The 20523-nt window shown below is 35.4% G+C and overlaps 1 long non-coding RNA gene across 1 annotated transcript in view; it reads left to right on the forward strand.

The window, feature by feature from the left end:
- Positions 1–373: 373 nt before the first annotated feature.
- LOC307190198 overlaps positions 374–20523 on the forward strand; it is a 129072-nt gene continuing 108922 nt past the window's right edge. Inside the window, exon 1 of the long non-coding RNA XR_013829437.1 lies at positions 374–754. This is a non-coding gene — a long non-coding RNA (uncharacterized lncRNA). The remainder of the gene's footprint in view (positions 755–20523) is intronic.

A 20523-nucleotide genomic window follows, 5' to 3' on the forward strand; every position in this document is an offset into this window, starting at 1 on the left:
AAGCTGACGTGCCTAGAGCCCATGCTCTGCAACAAGAGAAGCCACCACAGTAAGTCCGCGTACCACAACAGAGAGTAGCCCCTGCTCGCCACAACTAGAGAAAGCCCATGAGCAGCAATGAAGACCTAACACAGCCAAAAATTTAAAAAAAGATAAATTTTTTTTTAAAGATACTATGGAAGTAAAGTAACTTTATTTTAGAGAGGTAGATTTTGTTAAAGTAGGGTTAGTTCTTTAAATTTCAAAATTTCATTAATGGTACATTAAAGTAACCTTAAAATAACAAAATATTATTAAACCTTAAAAATAACAAAAGCTGATTAAAACCTACATCTTTCACGAAATTTGTAAATTTCCTTATATTTCTGAGACAGGCAAAGAGGAGAGTTACTGCAAAACTGAGACAGCTAAGCAGCCAGAGGCACCATGAGAAAAAAAAAAAAGGAAAGAAAAGAAAAGAAAACTGCAGGGATAGCTTGCTGTATCTGATTTATTTAAGAACAACTCAAAGGATTTGATGGCTTACAGTGGTTTTAGTAATGGTCTGGTGAAAGTGAAGGCATGACTGTAAAACAGAAATCCTAAGAACACACCAAGATGAACTCTAAGGAATGACAGATCCTGATGCTGAGGAGCAAGTCCTTTTGAAGAGTTCAGTGGCCCAAAATGTAGTAGGAACGGAAAAACACCACCACCACAACCACCACCCAAGGCATAGCAGCTGTTTACCTTAATGTACTCTGAGTGTCAAACGGTGAGTTTCAGATAATATGTTGTACTTCTGGGGATGTGTGAGTCCACTGAGTAATGTTCTTAACTTGAGAATATGCCAGTGGGCATTACAGAGATTTATCCAGATCTGTGTTCTTAGGCTTGATACACTTAAGCACACTAACAGTAGATAGTATTTGCTTACAGATATATTTTTACCTTTTATAAATGTATTGGTTTCAGAAAGCCCCAGGCCTACGAAATAGAAGGATTTCCTGGTGAAACTGCATTAAATGGTAGGACAACTCTGTAAAATGTTAAGCTATGGCCTTAGCAAGTTTTCCTGCTAAAAAAAAAAATAAAAGCCCTTATGAGTAATAGCATACATAAACTAATTTCATCAATTTCATCATTTAAAAATCCTGACACTTTTGTTCTTTCTCATGTGTGCCATATATACGTATATGCACGTGTATGTATAAACATATACAGAAACATACATATATATGTTTATATATAAGAGAGAAATGTTAGATTGATTCCAGTGAGTCTGGAATCCATTGATCAATATCCTTAGTGTTTCAGAATCATAAATTGAACAAAAAACTATGTGTTACAAGAGAGTGTGAATGGGTTGTTAGATACCATCTCCCTCTTAAAACTTGGTGGATTAAATGGCCTCAAATTCTAGAGGGCGTGAGCTCTTTCTTTTCCCCATGCCCCTACCTGAAATTCAGATATTATCTAAAAACAAAGCAAATGAGTATCTGAATTGTGACTCAAGCATTTTTTTCCTTTCCTCCTTCAGTTCCTCTGCATCTCTCAATTATTAGACTCCTAGCATCAGGCTTTGTATTCTTCTGCACAGTGTGCATTCACAGTAGGAAAACCTCTAAAAATGTTGAGTTTGGGGCTTCCCTGGTGGCGCAGTGGTTGAGAGTCTGCCTGTCGATGCAGGGGACACGGGTTCGTACCCCGTTCTGGGAAGATCCCACATGCCGCGGAGCGGCTGGGCCCGTGAGCCATGGCCGCTGAGCCTGCGCATCCGGAGCCTGTGCTCCACAACGGGAGAGGCCACAACAGTGAGAGGCCCGCGTACCGCAAAAAAAAAAAATGTTGAGTTTCTACCAAGAGATGATCTACTAATTTCCCCTTAATGCTAGCTATCTATAAACAACAATTGATATGATATTCTTTTGCCTATATTGCAGTATCCTCCCCTATAAGATCCAGGGACAGATGGAGAAAGGGATTTTTGTGAGTGAGTCTGTTCAGTTGTAGCTTGTGTTTAAACACCCATGAAATAATATGATGAAGTCAAGAAGGGAAGGAATAATTGCTTTCAAATATGAACAGTCTCTTTTACTGTACTTTGAATTAATTGTGGCATTAGGATAAATGATGAATTGATTGAAAAGATTAAAGTGAGTTAGTATGATTCTTGAAGGTGAATATATCCCACTTGAATTGCAGCCTTAATGGTTAGATATGTGTAATTTACATAAAATGTTATTTATGTATCTATATGTATTATATATATTATTTATCACATAAAAATATTTGGTGTTTATATTCCTTTCTCTCCAATAGTTAAAATATAATTTCTGCTATGTATAATGATCAGAAACTTGATTTAGCTGATTGATAAGCTATTTAAAACAATACACTATTATCCTCTGTACTTTTATGGAAAAATAAGTAATATTGGAAATAGAATATGATCTTCTGAATCATATCATTTTATTTTTTTCACTGGTGATTCTGAGTATACTGTATTGCTGGATAGTTCTCTACAATATGTTTATTTTTTCTACAGTTGATGGGCAAGGGACTATTTTCAGTTTTTGGCAATTAGAAAAAAATGTTTATATGAACATTTTAATTTTTGTTTTCTTGGGTACACTTGTGTGAGTTTCTTGAGGTGGTATGCCTAGGAGTGTATTTTTCTGGGTATCTTCAGCTTCCTTAAATAATGTCGAAGGGTTGCATGTCTGCTTGTAGAATGTTAGAATTTCCACTGTTCTCTATCCTTACTAACACTTGACATAATCAGGTTTTTAATGCTAGCCAACAGTAATTAATCAATTAATCAATGTTAATTTCCTTTTCTCTGATTCCTCACAAGATTAGGCACCGTTTGATTTTTCTCTTTTGTGGAATATCTTTCAATGATTTTTTACCCTTTTCTTTAACTGTGGTTTCTGTTTATGCATAGTGATTTGTGAGAAGTCTCTATATGGTCTGTTTAAAAGCCCTTTGTTTTTTCATGTGTTATTTCCTCAAACTATGTCTTGCTTTTTCACATCCAGTATATACTTTGAAAGATAAACTCTATGAATTTTAATATACGTAAATATAATAATCATTTCTTTAAAACTTTACCTGAACTGATAACATGAAAATATTTTCTTGTATTTCAGAAGCTTTATTGTTTAAAATTTTTGTATAGGTCTCTGTTCCTTCTGGAATTGATTCTCATGTGTGGCATGAGGTAGCAATCCTATTTCATTTTCTTTTCCTTTCTTTTTTTTTTTGGTGTGGGTACCAATTGTATCAATTTTGTGGAAAATACGTTCTTTGTCCAAGTGCTCTACCATGCTGCATGTCAAAAATCATTGTCTATATGTGTGTGGATATGCTTCTTGTTTCTGTATGCTATACCATTGGGATATTTCTGTTTTTTCTTTTCTTTTTTTCTGGTTTCAGTGCAGTTGCTCCTAATTAAAATTTTAAAGGGTAGAAAAACATGAAGGATAAAAAAAGAGTCACCAATAACCACTACTAATATCTGATATATATCTTTTTTTAACTCCCATGTATATATTCATAATTTTTTCTTCTATAACAATTTTTTTCTTCTATAATTTTTTTCTTCTATAAAAAAATATAGTTTACATAATTTAAACTGCTTTTAAATTTACAGTAATTATCTTAATTTTCTCCTGTCATTAAATAGTTTTCTAAGTCATAATTTGTAACATTGGATACATTCTCACATAGAGGGTACCATCATTTATTTAACTAATTCCTAATTAATGACATTTTCGCTTGCTCTGTAATTTTGATTGTTGAGCCTTACTAAAACCTTTTGAGGCAGGCAGTGGGTATATTTCTATTATTATTATTTTACTGATGAGAAAATTGAGGTTCATTCAGTAAGGTGTCTTACCAAATGTCACACATTTAGGATGAGGCTGAGCTAAATTTCAGACTCTAAAACCATTCCATTTACCATCTTCTGCCTCTCATAATGAACACTAATTATCTCTGTGTTGCAGATGTAGATTCATGAAGTGTCAACTAATAGAAATTAAATCCTGGTCAAAATCCCACTCGAGAACAGTATTTCCTGTGTTTATCAACTCCTTGTTGTCATCAGCCACCCAAACTAAGTAGGAGCCAATCCATAGGTCAGCGTCAGCTTCATTTTTATTCTTGACGAGACATGTCTAGTCATTTTTTGTGTCTGACATTAGAATCCCTGCATAGAAATAATTTGCATAACTTTAATTTTGCCCCCCATTTAATCCATCACACACTGAGTCACTTGATATTTCCACTGATCAACCTGTGAAATTTGTCAACTTTATCTCTGATTTACAGCGGATTCTGCTAATAATAAATGTCATTGCTGAATGTATTCTAACTTTTCTAGAGCTGCATGATCAAAGCAAGTGTTATTTTCTTTTTTAATCAGTGCTTTTTTGTTAGATGAGCACAGAAAACACTGGGTATGAAAGTATCCAACAGCATATGCTACAAAAACCAGTAGTTTGATGAATGCTGAGAGAGATGGTACCATATTATTCTCTTATTACAACTGCATGTTGGTCTTACCCAGGCCTCATATACATCCTTTTGTGACTGACTTTCCTGGGGAAGATAACATCAACTTTGAACTTCTTCCTGTGGTCATTCAGGAAATATTTTATAAGTAGATGTCATGTCAATCAAATGGACACCTTTTGTTGCTTACAAAGGGGTTTATACAGCATGCAATAATAATGTATAACATTTAATATGTAATATATTTAGTATATGAGTATATAAATTAATAGTTATGCTCTACAAATGAAAGAGAAATGGAAAAAGCCTCAAACAAGCAACAGTTGATTAAATATCATTAGCAGACATTAGGGCCAATTACCTCTTGAAAACCAGCAATTAAAAAAGAAAGAATTTTATATTTATCTTGTGTGTCCTATATGAAACTGTTTTTCAGTTGATGAAGGAAGGAATTCCAGCTGGTAAATGTGGAAAGAATGATAAAATTAGAAAATCCCTATCATGAAATATGGATTGTTTATTTCAGCTAGCAGTCATCAATGAATGACACCAACAATAGAGGGATAGCTGTCACTCCCTGAACCCACTGAACATTTGTAGTGTCACTAAATCAGTGCTACCAGATATTGTGGGCTTCCTGAAGGAAAACAGCAAGAAGCACAGAGAAACAACTACAGTAGCCTTGTCAAAGTCAGAGTCTAGATCTAATCAAGCTTCTTGATTTAACTATCACAGGAAATACTGAGGATAGAAGAACAAGTTTGAATAAAAGTGCAAAGAGGCAAAAAGACAAATTCAGAAGGCATAACATTCCACAGGAAATTTTAAGTCAATGGCATAAAGAGCAAGAGGAGGTTCTAGATTTAAAAGGATTTAAGAGACATGTAGCTACAAGTTATAGTAGATGGATTTTGTTTGGATAGTGAATCAGGCAAACTTACTGTAAATGTACTTTTCTGAAGCAATTGGGAAAATGTTTTTATGTACTGGGTATTATTTGATAGCAAAGAATTTGCATTAATTCTCTGGGGACTATATTAGGATGGTTATATAAAAAATGTCCATATTTTCAGAAATGTGTAATGACTGAATGTAGGAGTAAAATGACAAGATCAAGATAGAATCCTTCCATCTTTTTTTGTTGTCCATCTTAAAAATGTAGGAGGATCACACACAGTTTCTAAACCTCTGCATCTGGTGGTGGCTTATCAAACTTCCACCAACATTCCATTGGCCAGGACTTTGTCATGTGGTCCTCAAGCACTCTACAAAGGAAGATGGAAAGTGTAGTTTTCTTGAATGCCAAAGAAAATTAATAAAATGTTAAATATATATCATTATCTCTACCACTTCCTTTTTTCCTTATAGGTAAACTTATCTTTTTCCACAGAACAGGGCATTACTGTAAGTATTAACACATTAGCTAATTTACACTGTGTTTACTATAGATCTAGCCCTCTAAGTTCCTTCATATGGATTAACTCATTAATTCATACCCACACCTATTTTAAGATAAGAACAATTAGCTTAAAAATGTGCTGCAGTTAGGGATTAAACTAGGATGTGAAATCAGTCTGATTTCTTCCTAATACCTATGCTAGGATAATATATTAGCGTGTTGCAATATGCTTCTTGTTAAAAGAATTATACTTTTTAAACCTAACCTTTACAATTAAAATCTATTAATCTAATCAAGATTCTCAACCGAAGCCCTGAATTTTGGTTTCTACACTAATGTATAAAGGAACATATTATCCCTTATAACATAACTCTTACTGAGGGGTAATCTTGAAGTAAAGGTCTCAGACATCAGAGTAAGACAAACTTTGGTTTGAAGCCTTGCTTCATCACTTATTACAAGTGACTCAATTTCTTGAGCCTTTAAAAAAAAAATCTATAAAGGGGATAATAAGAGCCATCTTATAAGGCAGCTGTGACAATTAAGTGTAACGTAAGCCAAGTAAATGTTTCCAAGGTAAATGAGAAACAGATTCATTATAATAAGTTCAATTTATATTTAATTTGAAATACACAATATTAAGTATGCATTGTGTTATTCATTCCTCATAAGAAACTCTAAGAAATAACTACAGAAACTATTATGATTTGCATAAGTTAGATAAGAAAACCAGGTCTCTCGGGGCATAAATTATTTCTTTATGATGACACAGCTATAAAGGCTGGGCATGGGGGTCACTCTGTTTTAACTTCTATTGCAGTGTATCTCCTTTTCCACAATATATCCTTGTCCAGTTCTTTCTTGCACATTTTCTTATGAAAAGTAATATCTCCAGCTCTTCTCATGTACCTGAAATAGTACCTAGAGAACCTAAGTGCACTGAAAACTGCTAGGGAGTCTTTTATTAGCTAAGTAGGTACTCAAAAGAACCTGGTCAATATCCACTAAAGCTACAGTATAAAAGGAGAAACTAAAAACGTAATAACTGTAGATCCTCAATCAGAGTCTCTTGGACTTAATAGATGTCAAACCACAAAGAAGTTTTAACAACCTGAAATCAATCAGCATTCTAAGAACTTTAGGCCAGTGTTTGAATCAGGATATGTAATGCATCTGAGAATACTTATAAACTACTATTGGGACAGATTTAATTATTTTAATGAAACAAACTCTTTTAACAGAGTTTTCATATATACATATATATGCATGTTATAGTGTGTGTATATATTTATATATAGTTTTTTTTCTTTCTGAAAACTTCCAATCTAATCGCATGTGATTCTAAAACTTGATAACATTTATTGAGCGCTTCCTATGTGAAAAGCATTTTCAAAGTTGATAATTTAATTGTCAGAACAATTTTATGGGGGTTGTTTTCATTTTACGTATAAACTTATATTTAGAATAGTCAGGTGACTTCAAGTCATACAGCTCATTGGTAGTGAATGCAGAACTTAAACCAGATCTGAAGCCAAAGACCTAGGTCTCTACCACCAAAATATAAGATCTTGTTTTGAAAAACTATTTCTGAAAAAAAATAGTTTAAAGAATAAATATATTTTTTAAATGGTTAAAAATTCTACATTTATGACCAGGTGCAAAAATTGCACAGTGTGTACCATGGCAGCTTAGATGATCTGAGTGTCTTTTGAGTTTGAGACTGTATTGGATGTATGTTTCCATATTGATCAATTCCAATAGTAAAAAGAGTTGCAAGATTTTTTTTTTCAGTATAATGTGCTATAGTTTGAAACTTCTCCAGGGTAAAATACTGTGATTTTAACATTACACTTAGAACTATGATAAACATTTAAAGTTATTAGGAAATATTTCCACTTTTTTAAGCTACTATCTAAATTTTTATTCTTCTAATTTATCTTTCTGAGAATTTTATTTTATTGTAAAAGAATTGTAAAATTGTATTTTATTCTTTGGCCATGCTGCGCGCCTTGCAGGATCTTAGTTCCCCAACCAGGGATTGTATCCGCGCCCTCAGCAGTGAAAGTGTGGAGTCCTGACGACGGGACTGCCAGGGAATTCCCAGTTTATCTTTCTGAGAATTTTAAAACCTGACTTGGTTGTACCTGCATGAACTGATGGTATTATAATGCTTGTTGCTGATGTGAATTTGGAAATTTCATTCTTTATCTGGATGATGCACCTTTAAGCTGTCTACTTTGACTAGCCTCTATTGTTTTATAACTCACATTTGGTTTAGTTTGGTTTTCAGTGTCTCACAGAGAAGTTCACTACTTCTTATAAATATCAACACAGTTGTTCAGCCTGATATTTCATAGGTCATTACTGAATCTGACTTTCCAAAATAGAATAAGACCAACAGTCTCAGGACTTGTTTCCTTTGTTTTCTTTGGTAAATAATTTATTTGGTCCCCTCAGTCCATCCACTCCAAATGCCCTTGCTTCACCCTCATAATCGTCTGTGAATACCCTATAATTCTGTTGTACCTTCTAGTCCATTACCTCTCAGGCTTAAAAATTAAATGTGAAACTCTGAAGTGTTATGCATAGATATTCTTTTCGTATTACTGAGTTATGTAATTATTTCATGAGGTTTTACATGTCTTTAAAACTTGAGTGGGAGGAAGTACCATGTCTAAATACCTACTGGTATTAGTAATTCCAGTTCCCTGAATGTTAATTAACACAATTTAGACATTTGGTAGAAGACTCTCATGATGGCATGAGAAAGTAAGAGAAATTAATCCATTTTATCTTTGTGCAAAAATTCTACTTAATTAAAATAACATTATCTTAAATGATTATAAAGTATTAAGGATGCCAATAATTTTGACATAATAGAAAATCTAAACAAGCTACTTATAAGTGATCAGTAGGCTAATATCCTAAAATTTATAGAGTCATATTCTAAATAATAAAATGTAATACTTTGTTGAATATCTACTCTATCTACTACAGATACTCAAATGGAGAGACTTAGTATACATACTCCTAATAGCTCTGATCTTCATAGCATTTTGCAAGGAGGATATTGTTGATTTTTAATGGTGTTATGCCTGTTTTTCTGAGAAAGTATTTCCATTCAAGATGACCCTCACTTCACTTTGATATTCCTGGTGATATGAGGCACAGTGCCTAATACAAAATAAGACAGTAGATTAGTAGTTCTCAAACTTTGTTTTGCCTTAAAAAAAATCACATGCTCTATTGATTAAGAAGGTAATTCCCAGAAACTCAGTGGTTTTTGTGAGATGCCCATATTCCCATTTTTAAACACATGATACAGGTAACTGAAATTCAAGCTCCATGGACCATACTTTGAGAAATGTTATAATTTACTGCAAAGCCTTGGTTATAATATTATTTAATAAATTGGCAATGAAGTTTGATAAATAATTCCTATGTTTTGAAGAAGATACAAAATTCTAAAAAGAAAAAACGCTTAAAAGGTAAAATACAATGATTATTTAAAAGAAGCAAGAGAAAGTCCTGGCAGAAAATGGGAAGGATGCCATTCAGCAGCAGTATAGTGGTTGGCGTTAAACCATCATATTTATTCCACTACAGTAATTGTCAGCATTTTCTTTTATAGTATTTTTTCCCTGATAGAAGAAAGCCCTGGGTCTTAGTCATAGCCACAGAGCCAGCGGGTGCCATCCTTGGGAGCAAGCTGCCTGGCAGCATCAGTGTCAGTCAAGAATGATGTCCCCGCAGTTCCTGCAAAAGGTCAAAAAGAGAAAAGTGACGGTGACTCAGGTTGAGAATGGGAGGATGTGTTGTGTCATGCTCCAAAGAGCCTTATCCCTGAGGTGACAGGTAATGAGAGAGCATCATTCATGGTGTCTTACCAAGCCCTCAATGTGGATTAGCTTTAACCATAAGGAAGACCTGAGCAGAGAAAAGACATTGAACCATTTCCTGCTGAAGAGTATTTTAAGAAGCAGTTTTCTTAAATACAGAATATATCTTAATTTTCGTCTTGGCCTCTCAGAGAAAACAATTCTGATGTTGTTGTATCTATTCCGTTCATGTTGTTGTATCTATTCCGTTCTTTCTTCTCATGTTGTGTTGGCAAGGTATGATTCTTCTCGACCTGAGGTGGCCTCTTCAAACATAGGTGATAGAATTCTGGCAAGGCAAGACTAGACTATTTTTAAATAGTCTAAGAACTGCAAAGCAACCCCAGTTTCTGCTAAAATATCAAAATGGCTCCAAGAAATGTTGGAAAATCTGTGATGCTTGCTTTGAGCATCCCTCTCTTTGACGACCTTGCTAGAAGCCTTCTTTGTCTGGCTGCCCGCTGACTCCACTGGAGCCAGAGACCCCCTGCTAAGGCCCAAACATACTATGTTCCCTGCTCGGTTCAGGTAATTTGAATAGCCACTCATTAAACATCAGCTGTAAGCCAGGCATCAGCTATAAGAATTAAATAAGACAGACACTGTGGCCTCAGGAAACATATTTTAGAGGGAGATACAAGCATCTGAACATACAATAAACTGCACTTTAAATCCTCTGATAGCAGAAAATACACGGTGTTCTGATTACTAAAGGAAGAATCTCTGCCATTAATGCTTTTTAGAGTAAAAATTATAGGAAAACTAAGTCCAAGTTGGCTTAAGTAAAGAGGAACTTACTGAATCACATAAGAGAAAGTCCAAAAGTGGGGCTGGTTTTAGGCATGGCTTTGTAAGAAAGTCCGATAATATAGTAAGAATATAATTCTCTCTGTAATGTGACTTGACTTCACTTGTGTTGCCTCTGATTTTAAAATGGACATCGCTCATGGCAACAAAAAGGCTTCCAGTAGCTACAGAGCTATCTCCTTTCAGCTACAAATAGTTTAATAAGGTGAAAACATTTTTATACCAGCATTACAAGAAGGAGTTTTGAGATTCATGCTGTTTAGAATGATTTAATCAGTTACCCACATTTGAATCAATCACTGAGAATGTGTTGTATTGATTGACTTTGGGTGCATCATATGTGCCTGTCCTCAAACTGGGGATAGGTTCACAGAAAGATCTTGTAGACTGAAAACGTGCTGTTACACTCCTGAACAGAAAGTATGGATGTTGGCATTAAATTCTGAAATGATCACAGCACAGGCGTCTAACTCAGCCTATGAAGTTTCAGAACAGGGGAAGACAGCTATGTTTTATTTTCAGGCAGGAAGGAATTGACTACTCTATAAGAACAAACCACCCCCCAAATCTCAGTGGCTTAAAAAACACTATATTTCTTGCTTACACAACACCTATTATGGTGTTCTGATGAATTCTCCAGAGCAGTGGTATATCCTGAGGTTGCTCAGATTCTAGTCTGCATTGATTTTATTGAAGCTCCATTGCAATATATGCTTTCACAAGAGGGCTGGAAAGTGTGGAACTGTCAGTTAAAAGCCCCATTTAATCACCACTAAATAAATATGTCATTTCTGTCCACAACATATTGAACAGAGTTTAAAACATGCTACACAGAGATGTGTAATCCTCCCATATCAGACATTTCCAGAATCTGCTTATAATCCATTGACCAGAGCTAGTTGCATGGCCTCATGTAACTACAAGGGGATGCAGAGTGGTAAAGTCTTCTCCTATGCCCAGAAGGAAAGGAAAACTAGACATGAGTGATCATTTGAAGCCACTGCAACAGTCTAGAGTCATCCAGGTGAGGGGACAGCAGGAACAGAGACATGGAGATTGAAACGGTGTAATGAGTTCTGGGAACAGCACAAATTCTGGCATTTTTGAAATGAAAAAAACACAGAGAATGTGGAAGAAGAGGCTAGAAGGTTGTACTTTTATTGTGTTTTATTGTGCTTAGCTTTATTGCGCTTTGCAGATACTGTGTTTCTTATAAATTGAAGGCTTGTGGCAACTCTGCGTTGAGGAAGTCTATTGGCGAAAGTTTTTCAACAGGGTTTGCTCACTTAGTGTCTCTGTGTTACATTTTGGTAATTCTCACAATATTTCAAACTTTTTGATTAGTATTGTAGTTATGGTTGTCTGTGGTCAGTGGTCTTTGATGTCACTATTGTACTTGTTTTGGGGTGCCACAAACCACGCCCTTATAAGATGGCACACTTAATAAATATTGTGTGTATTCCGACTGCTCCACCGACTGGCTGTCCCCCCATCTCTCTCCCTCTCCTTGGGCATCCTTATTCCCTGAGACACAACAAAAAATATTGTGATTAGGCCAATTAATAACCCTACAGTGGCCTCTAAGTATTCAAATGAAAGGAAGAGTCACACATCTCTCACTTTAATTCGAAAGCTAGAAATGATTACGCTTAGTGAGGAAGGCATGGTGAAAACCAAGATAGGCTGAAAGCTAGGCCCCTTGCACAAGCAATTAGCAAAGTCTTGAATGTGAAGGAAAAGTGCTTGAAGAAAATTAAAAGTGCTATTCCACTGAACACACAAATGATTAGAGAGCAAAACAGCCTTATTGCTTATATGGAAAAAGTTTTATTGGCCCTCTGATTCTGGGGTCCATATTAGGATCCAGCATAGTCTTTATCATTTCGTTAGATTTATCATTTCATTTGCTGGATAACTATAGTTTCCATTCTGTCAGTCAGGCACATGAATCAGGATTACAATTCATTTTAAAATGTTAAAAAGGTGAAAATTCAGAGATAAATGCTAAGAATGAAAGGTCACATTTGATTATGTTTTGAACTTGCTGCAAATTTTGTTGAGGAATTAAAATTTACTCACAGAGAATAAACTTCTTAAAGGACCACTCATCCACTAAAGAAGATTCAGAATATTTAGCTTTCTAGAAGAATGAAGGAAGTTAACAGGGAAAAGAAATGTAGGGAGAAGTAGAGGAGGTTTTGTAAAAATTTTGCTAAAAGTGAAAAGTCTTCTGGAAACCTTTTTTGGCTGATGTCTAAGTTGGGACAATGGGTATCAAATGTGTACAAATCATTTACTTCTTTGGGTTTGTGTTTTCACATTTACACATGAAAGGTATAGGAATGGACCATTTCTAACAGGGATTTATGAAGGCATATATTTTCCTTTCCAAGTTTAATATTTATTGAGCACTAACAATATTTTGGTTTGGTTTGGCTCTGAGTTTACCTGGTTAACATCTCCAGCTATGGTTTGATTTGAAAGAAATTTTCACCAAACCTCTGAATGACCCCCTCCTTGCTGACTGAGTGTGGTCAGTATTTGGATGTCTTTAGAAGGGATGTTTGTATAACTTGACTATGTTCTAGGGCTTCACTAGGCTTGGTTTCTGCATGGAGTCATTACAAAATTTCACATTCTGATAAACAAACAAACAAAAAATCACAAGGTACTTCTTATCATTATTTGTCTCTTTAAGAGCGTTAAAGTGTATATTAGCAAACCAGAGTAAGAATTCTTAAAAATCTTGTTTTTCAAACCCAGGTCTGCCATAATCCATGGTTGCTCCAGAGATTCCCCCACAAAACCCCTCTAGTGTGGTCTGACTTTTCTCTTTCTTTATTCCCCCATGCATGCTACAGCTGCACCATCTCTCTGATAGAATGGCTACCGGTAGCCTCACTCCTGCCTACTGATGGTGCCTGGCTACTCCAGGATGGCTCTACCATTCTTACCCTGTTCCTCATGGACAGCAATGCAGAGGACCTCCTGAGATGAAGCACTTTAATTTATTTCTCTCTTGAGATGTTCTTGGTGAGAATTTCTGATGACAAGAAAAGAGACACAATCTCCATCTCACTCGTGGGTTCCTCTAGTGAGTGGTAGATCCTCTTCCTGCTTTTCGTTTTGTATTACTGGGACAGAAGCCATTTCCTTTGAACAGTTCTGGGAGCATAGTCAAGCTTAGACTGGCTGGTTCTATTAGATAATCCCTCATAAACTTGCAAAAGAAAGAAAGGAAACTTGTCAGTGAAAAAGTTTAATTCCTGCTCACTTAGCAAGCAATGACTAAGGCAAGTGAGGAAAGATGGTATATTATGCCATTCATAGTTTAATTATTTGTCACTTCCACAGTTGAAATCGTCATAAGATTATCTTGCATTCCCCCAATTCTGGGGAGTACAGGTTTCATTATCAAATTTGTCCCACCTCTGCTGTTTCTTTAACGGGCCAGAAAATGAGCAATTGAGAAGTCAAAGTTATCTTGTTAGTTCCCCTTTGTTCACACTGGAAGCAGACTATAAATCTAAGATCTGGGTAAAACTCCATCCTCAGAATTGGAGAACCCATTTATGCTTCCTGCTGGGACCTCACTTTGGGAGATCTACCTTCAAAAACAATTGAGATATTGTTGTTTATATGTCTCCCTATCCAAATCTGTCCCAGTGATTAAGATGTAAGATTAAGTGTGGTCCTGGTCTCCTTGTTTTTCTTCTTTGTTCTCGTACATTCACAAACAAGTGCAATTCATCTGTCCCTCCAGTGTTACCTTTCCTTTCTTTTTAAATTAAAGCAAGATTGTATAGCAAACCTTGCTATGGAGAGCTTCTGCATGGACCTAACCTGATTCCCATTCATCAAACTGTTTTTTCTCTCACCTTACAAAAATTATTATCTTATTATTTTTTTCCAATTTGAACTAGACAGAAAGAACAGTTTTTCTTTTCCTGCTTATCTATAAACTTAACACATAAATGTTAAATGAATTCTGCTGAGCCAAATGTATCTCCTATGAAGTGAGTCCACATGGAAATGGAAACCATTATGTCATTATGTCTTTGAGTCCATGGATGACTTTTGTAGGCTTCCACTTACATAGTGGGCCATATAAGCTTCAAAGAATTTCTAATGCTGAATTATGCTAATAGAAAATTTTAACTACAGTTGAAAAGCATTTTCCTTGACTTTTGGCACTGTTACTTTCTGTACATCTCTCTAGAAACTATGGTCGATGGAGCTCTCCAAACCATTTTTGTGAAGGTGTAATACATGCCAAAATACTGCTCCCTTCAGTCCTTAGGGAGGGCAGGTAAACTCTGAGGTCGCTTTTAGCTAAAAGCAACCTTGTTGCTTCAGGCTGAAGCAACCTTATGAAGCAGATTGATAATTGTCTTCTCATACCTTTATATCCTGTGCCTGGGAAACACTTAGTGCACATGGCTCATAGCCTTATTCCTTTCAGTGAAGCTTTCTCTGACCATCCCATATAAATTAACTCCTCATGCCCGTATGTCCTAATGTCCATACTCTGCTTTATTATTTGGCATTACATTTGTGACACACGAGACTTGGTTATATCATTTTTTTCCCCCTACTAGAATATACATTCAGAAGACATGGGCTCTGTTATGTTCATTAGGCTATTGCTGAGTTTAGAACAGTACCTAATCAGGAAATGTAGAGTATAAATACAAAATGGATATCGAATCAATTAACTTGTATTTCTTTTCTTTTGTCAAATATCTATTCAGCTGTTTACCTTTTTGTTGTTATTGTTACACTTTCTCTAATAAATGTGTCTGGGGTTTTTATACTAATGATTATTAATAGTTTGTCTAAAATATGTTAAATTCCCCAGAGTGCTGATCATCTATTCTTATTATTTGTGATATATGATGACACCGATATTTTAGATTTTTATTTATGGGTTTGTAAATAGTCTACTTATAGCTTCTTTCTGTGATTCTGTTTTTAGAAAAGCCCTTTGTTTTCCAGGATGATATAACTATTTATGTTTATTTATACTTTATTTTTATAGGTTATACTTCATATTCATACTTTACTTTTTATAGGTTATACTTCACATTTAAATTTTGAATAATGATGAATTTTTGTTTTACTATGTAGAGTAAGAAACATAGCAAGTTTTCTCAGTAGTGTTTATTGAATAAACTATTCTTTTTCCACACTTTGAAATACCACCTTTACTACATTCTAGATTCTTATATATTTTGGGGTCTGCCATAAACATTCTTCTTATGTTCTTTTGGATGATCTTTCTGTTCCTGCAGCTGTACCAAAGTCTTTGCAGTATCCTAAATGTATAATGTTTTCTTAATTTAGGGTTAAAACTCATCCCTGTTTCCCAAATTTATTTTAAATATGATAATATTTAAATAAATGTATTTATTTAAAAGTGATAATTCTTCCAGATATAATTTAAAATAATTAAATTCTCCCTAAACCACCCACAAGAAATCTGGGAATTTTAATCTGTACATTTGGTAGTGACTTTGGTGAAAACCAACATATTTTCAGCATTACATTTCCCTATTTAGAGATACGGCATGCATTTCTATTTTTAGGGTATTAAATAATATTTTGTCCTTTAAATTCAAAGTTTAGCATTAGATTCTTCTTAACCACAACAAGATTATTATTGCAGAACACAGGAAGTAATAATCAAAAACCTAGCGAAAAGAACGTGAAAACTAAGTGGAACTTAAATCCTTTTCCTCATCTCTTAATAAGCCATGGAAAGTCCTGCCCACTCCTCTGAGGTGAACACGTGGAACATTTTATAGTGTAGCATTCTAAACTTTTCTGTATGTTTAAGCAAATATGGGTACATAAAGCATATATCAAAGCATTTTGGAACTTGTTTTAAACTTGAAATAGTTTTTTATAGATAATGGACATGATTATAAATCATTACCTGTTGTTCTATATCATATGGTTAATACTCAGTTGTGTATATCAGTGGTTCTCAACTCTGGCTGCGTATCAGAATCCTTTGGGAATGTTTGCAGTAATACCAAAGCCTAGACCTTATCCTGACTACCTTTAAATTTCTGATGATACTGGTGGGTGGTGAACCCCAAACACTGGTCTTTTAAAAAACATTTTTAGTGATTCTAATGTGTACCTAGGGTTGGTAACTGCTACCATGCATGAACCATGATTTCTTAACCAGTTCTCGTTTAATGAATATTTGGGCATCCCCCTGGATTAACTCTATGTAAGGTTACAGTTGATCCTTCAACAGCTTGGGAGTTAGGGGACCCAGCCCTTCATGCAGGCAAAAATCTGGTATGATTTATAGTCTGCCCTTTATTACAGGGTTCCGCCCTATCTGCAGTTCAACCAGCAGTGGATCGTTTAGTACCATGGTATTCACTATTGAAAAAAAATCCACTTGTAAGTGAACTCATGCAGTTCAAACCATGTTGTTCAAGGGTCAACTGTATTTCTTGCTTATGTTATGTTTCTAGTACAGGGACGTGGGCTAGAGGCTGTGATTGTCATTAGTACTGGTCACAGATGTCTGGTGCTGTTTGTCCAGGCAGATGGCAAAATTGCACTTCTCCACCCCCTGGAACTCAGTCATCGCCATATAAATTGCTTTGACCAAAGCAAAGTGAACAGAAAATTTAGGAGCCAGTCAGCACTTTGCTCTCTTTTCCTTCTTCCATAGTTACAAGCAATGCAGCAGGTGGTAACTGCTCCCTCACTTCCAGGTGCCAATGTAAAGATGATTACAACATGAAGCAGTAGCCCATGAATATTTTTGCATGAGTGAGAAGTAACTCTTTATTGGGTTAAGCCATGGAGAGTCTGGAGCTGTTTTATTATCACAGCAAATTCTGACCTGGCCAAACTAAAAAGCACATTCTCTTCATTGGAGTTACTCAGAAACCCAGGTTGAAAAATGCTTCATCTCAACCGCAACAGTCACACAAGAGTGGAAAGGGGATGGAGTGAATTGGCACTGTTTTTTTAAAGTTTAACCCGGAAATAACACATGCCACTTAATCTCATATTTCACTGGGCCAAAGAACAACCTAACCCTCAAAAAGTTTTGAATTCCTTATGTGTTTGGAACATAGAAAGCCAGATATCTTTTGTGAGCAACAGTAATGACAACCATAGGTCAATGCCCTTCCTGTGTGCAAGAGGATAACAAACAAAGGATGCATGTATTTACATCTACATGTTTAGATTGTGACATTAAAAGAATTAGGATCTTTTTTCAGGGATGTCAAGTATCCCAGCAGCTGGTGGTAAATTGGTTGAAAAAAAATATTAGACATAAGGTGTTATTCTTTTTTTAGGAAGTAACAAATAATAATCAATAATGATTTGCCTCAAAATTAAATACATTGTATAGGCTTGAATTACCATAAAGTAGGAATGTAATATAAAAGAAGTAAAAATGTATGGATTATAGGGCCTGAAAACTTTAGGCCCAAATTTCACCTCCTTGTAGTTACTAATTAATAACATCAAGCCATGAACTTCTTACCAGGATGCAGGGTAGCTCTTTCAATTATGTGAGATAACGTATCTAATACACCAAGTACACAGTCTACTCCATAGTAAAAGCCCAAGAAATATTGTCCTTTCCCCCAACCCCCATCTTTCTCCCACCCCTCCTGACCCCAATACCCCTTAAATAAATAAATAGGAATGTGATTATCATCTCAGAGCTACTTCAAAATTCAAAAAGTATTCAGTGCTTTGTTGTATATTTCCAAAAAGGAAGAAAAAGGAAGAATAACGTGAGCAAAAGTAAATTCCCTTGGCACGAGAAGGTCAGGCCACCTGACAATAAATACCCCTACGAGACATAGGACTTCCTCCACCTTTTAAATTAGATTGGTTTATTTACAGACATAAAGAATCAACAGAAAATGCAGACCAATATGTGCAAGAGAGGAAGGTAAGGTCGAGTGATAGTTCCACGGGAGCCACTGTGACCTGTCCTCAGTCCTGACAAAGTGGCGAGACATCTGAGAAGTCTTGATTCTGATTGTGCCGTGAAGGCAACCAGCAACATACTTGGTATGAAGGCAGATGACACCTTCTGTTTATCACGTATTTCTTTCAATACTTTTTCCCAGTACAGGCAAGGACACAGAATTAGAACACCTTCTTTTCCCCTCTATATACATCGTGTTATTTTGCCTTTGTTTGTGACAAGGTCTTTTTCTTGTCACTTCAAGAATAATTTCAAAAACTAGCTAAAAACCAGCTGAAACTGATTAACACTGTGTCCGAATCAAATCTTGCATGCTTTCTGTTTGACTCTACATTTGTGAGGCACATTTTCCTCATAAATGCAACAAATGCTTACAATTAGTTCTGAAAATCTGATTGAAGAAAAAAATGAAGTTACACACACAATCAAGGAAATAACCTCACTAGAGTTTCATCTAAACATTGAATCAGGAAATAAAAAACAACAGCAATGAGTTTTATTACACAAAACATGAATAGGCATCTTTACTATAGTAGGACAAGTAGTAAGTACTTTAAGGTTATTAGATGTTGGGCAGTGATAGTTAATGACCAGACAATTTACTTAGGCTGCTTTGGAATTCTGTCCTTTGTATCACTAATATTTTCTCCTAATCATTGTCTTGCTCGAAGGTAAAGATGGCTTATTTATTAAATTCCTTATAGCATAGGACTTAAGAGGAGAATCAGTGTGTGAAATTGCAAGACAGAATTAGTGTTCTATATCTCCACCTGCTGGAAATGAGGGCCAGGCCAAATAACATGAATTGATAAAGATAAATTGATAAAGATACTAGATCAAGGAATTTCAGAGCAGGAGGGGACTTATAAGATTAGGTAACAGGGCTTTATTTTTTTTTTTAAGGTAACAAAATTGAGATGAGAAAGTAAACCACAATTCTAGATGTAATGTAAAAAATTAGCTTTTTGAGTTTAGAAGAGGAAACGTGTTAAGACAGAAAAGGTAAGAAAGTGAAAAACTGCTCAAAGTGAAAAACAGTGCTAAGCGACTGGCTATAAGGTCAGTTGGTGAAATTTGAAATATTGGGTTGGCCAAAAAGTTTGTTCAGATCTTACGGAAAAACCCAAACGAACTTTTTGGCCAACCCAATAGAAGCATAGTATCCCAAAAGAGAGATGTAATAAAAGTCCTATTCTCTTTTGCAACAGGATATCTGTATTCAGGAAGTTCTGGGTCACACTTTTGTGAGGAACATTAACAATCTGGACTGTGTCTCAGAGAACGATAACCAGGAAGATGCGATTGGCTCAACTTCACATTATGTGTGGGAAAGCTAAAGGAACTTAGACTAAAGAAGGGTAAATTTTTTTAAAAAAATGTTGCATTCAAAAAGTGTTAGGGCTGCCTTTTAAAACAAAGACTATATATATATATATATATATATATATATATATGTATATATATATTTTTTTTTTTTTTTTTGCGGTACATGGGCCTCTCACTGTTGTGGCCTCTCTTGTTGCGGAGCACAGGCTCCAGACGCGCAGGCCCAGCGGCCATGGCTCACGGGCCTAGCCACTCTGTGGCATGTGGGGTCTTCCCGGACTGGGGCACGAACCCGTGTCCCCTGCATCGGCAGGCGGACTCTCAACCACTGCACCATCAGGGAAGCCCCAAAGACTATATTTTTAATGTAAATTCATATTACTGAAAATCATGGAAACTATAGGAAATGAGTCTTACTATAAGGGAAATGCTTTAAATAGGATGATAGATAATATGCATTGAGAGCTTATACTGTTTGTGGCATCATTCTATAAATTTTAGATATATTGATTTAGATCCCATTTCAGCTTTATGAATTAGGTACTAATATTTGTGCCATTACACAAATGAGGAAACTGAAATTAAAAGGTGTTAAAATATTTGCTTAATGTCACACTATATGATAGAGCCAGGATTTA

The sequence above is a fragment of the Stenella coeruleoalba genome (genome assembly GCF_951394435.1).
Source record: "Stenella coeruleoalba genome assembly, chromosome: 8".
Classification (NCBI taxonomy): domain Eukaryota; kingdom Metazoa; phylum Chordata; class Mammalia; order Artiodactyla; family Delphinidae; genus Stenella; species Stenella coeruleoalba.